This window comes from Manis javanica, chromosome 10 (genome assembly GCF_040802235.1).
Source record: "Manis javanica isolate MJ-LG chromosome 10, MJ_LKY, whole genome shotgun sequence".
NCBI classification, from domain to species: domain Eukaryota; kingdom Metazoa; phylum Chordata; class Mammalia; order Pholidota; family Manidae; genus Manis; species Manis javanica.
The window spans coordinates 12,740,984-12,744,633 of NC_133165.1; the positions used below are offsets into that span (position 1 = coordinate 12,740,984).

Below are 3,650 nucleotides of genomic sequence, written 5' to 3' on the forward strand. Positions count from 1 at the left end.
AACAATATACAATATTCTACAATTATAACAATATACAACGTGAATGTGGTCTCTTTCTCAATATATCTGACTGTACTATACTCACCCTTCTTGTGATTATGTAAGATGATAAAATACCTATGTGGTGAGGTGAAGTGAGGTGAATGACATAAGCAATGTGACCTAGCATTAGGCTACTGCTGACCTTCTGGCAGTTTGCGAGAAGGATCATCTGTTTCCCAACCATGGTTGATGAAGGTTAACTAAAACCGCAGAAAGGGAAACTGTGTATAAGGGATAAGAGGGGCCTATTATTTATGACATTCACTGGGGTTAAGGCATAAACTCATGGCTTTAAGCAGGAGATATCAGAGGTCATAACCAAAGAGGTGACAAAGTTAAAAAAATAAAAAACAAATAGTAAATAAAACAATGTGTCTGGATTGGGACTTGTGGCCATGTCTTTGACAAATTTTTAGAGACATCTGGACACGAGATATATTATGGAGACTCAAGAACTCAGAAGACTCCCTAGAATGATAAGAACACTCCAAGCATCACGCTACCCAAATACCTCTGAACCCTTTCCACACACCAGGGGAAAGTGCTTTTCTAGGTCAAGGTTCCCAATTTGTGGGTTTTCCCTCAAGTAGCTATGTTGGACAAGAAGTAGCCAAATAGTGAAGATATGTAACCACATAATTTGCTATTTATACTGACATAACAAAAATGAAGGGGTGCAATATGTAGGAACTTGTCAAATGTCAGGCATGAGCTGGTTCAAGGTCATATTTAAATATGATTTTTGATGTCACACACATGATGGGAAGAGTAGAGAAATACAATTTCTTTTTCAGTATTTTTAGGTCAGTTAGTCTAAAACACACAGTGCTTAAGGCAAAAAAACAAATGCTAACATTAGTGGAGAGGGGTCATATAATCATAGAGAAAAAACTGAAAGGAATAAAAACATGAGATTCAAAAGAAAGGACAGGAATTACAGTGGGCATATGACTTAGTTTCTGCAGGTCCAGTGCAGTCAACATGAACACAAGTTCTACCTTTTCATATGAGGCTTTGCACAGCAGATGACGTTTGATTGTGTTCTTCAGGTTTTCTATGTTCATATCAATCTCTGCCTACTTGTTCTATCAGTTACTAAGAGAAATGTTGAAATCTTTAGTCATATTTGTAGATGGATGTATGTCTCCTTTTCATTATGTCAGTTTTGTGCCATGGATTTTGTTATTAATATATACAAGTACTGGATTGCCGTATCTTTTTGAAGAATTGATTGCTTTTCCATTATAAAATGTCCCTTCTTATCCCATTTATGCATCTTGCTATGAAGTCTGCTCTTTTAATTTTAATATAGAACACTTCAGCTACCTTATGATTAGTGTTAGCATAGAGCATAGAACCTTTCCATGTTTTCTCTCTTAGCTTGTCTGTGTCTTTACAATTTATGTGGTTTTCTTGTAGACAGCACATTGCTGCACTTTTATCCAATCTGACAAAGTGACATTTAATTGGAGTGTTTAGGCCATTCGTACTTAATGTAATTATTGATATGATTGCTGTAAATTTACCACCTCTATATGTGTTTATTCTTTGTCTAAACTTTTTATTATTGTTCTGTATTTCCTCTGGCTTTTCTTCTGTCCGAGCATTTAAAAAAGTCTCCCTATCCCAGATTCATTTGAACTCATCTACCATGCTTTGTGAACTCTGGAATCACTTATACTACAGCTTTTAATCATTCTTGCCCAGACTCACAGTTTCACCCTATATATTTGCAACTTCATATTTAGCAATGACTTCAAGGAGAATGATAATGTTGATTTTAGGAACTCTTTCCCCTAAAGAGTTCTCTCCTGTCTAATATTCTGCTCCCACAAATTCTAGCCACCTCTGCTGCTCTAGACTTGAATTTCTAACTAAGAAAGACTGCTGTGTTCTGCTTCAATACTCATGCTTGCAGCTGTGCCCAGAAAATGTCTCTAGGCACAAAGGCAGGTGATTAGAGACTTTTTGTTGTCTGCTTCCTTCTCTCAGGCATCATTGTCTTGGACTACCTGTTTTTGTGATATAATTGTTTTATGTATTTTGTACAGTTCTCTGACTGCATATGATAGGATAGTAATTCTAGTGTTAATACTTGACCATGATGAAAAGAGAGAATTTTCATTAACCATTCTGGGTGAGATAAGAATCTGTGTAATGAATGATACTAGTTTTAATACATAATGATTAGGCAAAGCAGGTGAAAATACAGTATTAAAAATTAGAATAGCTCCATAGTCTTACACCTAGTTGGCTGCCATATGGTAAAATGCACTAAGAAGGTGAGAAACATCAGTAAGTGCAGAACCCATTACGGTGCCTCCCTCTGAAAAATGGTGAAGAAAATTGAAATAGGCCAGCACACCAAGTACACTTGTTTCTTTTGTGGCAAAACCAAGGTGAAGAGACAAACTGTGGGAATCTGGCACTGTGGTTCCTGCATAAAAACAGTAGCTGGTGGGGCCTGGCCCTATAATACCCCTTCTGCCATCACAGTGAAGTCAACCATAAGAGGCCTGAAGGAACTGAAAGAACCAGTAGAAGCACTACCATAGGAAGCATTGGTAGACAATAATAAATGGGTTATTTATCTAACAGAAAAAATAATAATAATAAATAAAAATTATAGTGACAACTGACTATGTTTAAAAATAACATTGGTATAAGAAAAGTTATCCTACTATATTAGGATTCAAGACACTACTTCTCTTATGACATGAGTGACCAGAAGGGATGATGAATGGAATCACTACACCACTGGCAATAGTCTCTTCTTTCATCTATGTGGTGATTACATGAGTGCACTCATTTTGTGCAAATTTATTGAGCTCTACATTTTGAATATGAGAATTATATTTACATCCATATGAATGTATATATATATATGCATATTTCAATAAAATATCCAATATGTGTATATGGCACCATACAAATTACTAGAGGAAAAATGAATTTAAAGGACATGTAGTATATATGGAAAGAGATGGAAAACAACTTATACTGGTAAGTATACAACTTGAAACACCTGAGAGCATTACTAAATTGCAGTTGTTAAATAACATATTAACAGAAAATGTGAATATACACTAGAAATCATTAATAATTAAGGAAGTAAAAAAAAAGGGAGAGTGAGCTGTTATGACAAATTATACAATATTCTGTATATTTAAGTAAATATTAAAAAGTATGTTGGAGGCACATAAAGAGAAATATATAGAGGAAGAACAGAAAACTAGAGCAATCTAAGTCATTTAAAACTAGTTTATTCTGTAGGTGTCATTCCTAGTCAATAAAGGGTATCAAGAAAAGAGCAAGAATGACCTCAGATATACATGAAATATTCTCAGCTATGTGAGTGTTCAGTTAATTGTTATTTTCCTTTCAAAATGTACATTAATTTGATTATTAGTGTGTGTGGTGGGGGTGGGTGTTGGCAGCCGTGCTCAGAAAATAGCGCCCAATGCAGGGCAGCCGGAAGGCCCCGAACTTCCTAATGACAAATCATCCCACACCACTAAACTACATGCTAATTGCGCCTTGGCATAAGGACCAATGAGACCCACCAAATGGTTATGCTAATAAGGCATATGGAGCCGCACCAACCAGGT

At 35.8% G+C, this 3,650-nt stretch overlaps 1 pseudogene; it reads left to right on the plus strand.

Moving 5' to 3' along the window:
* The first annotated feature begins 2,303 nt into the window (after positions 1-2,303).
* Positions 2,304-2,597, plus strand: LOC108399134 (large ribosomal subunit protein eL43-like; annotated as a pseudogene).
* Positions 2,598-3,650: the final 1,053 nt, after the last annotated feature.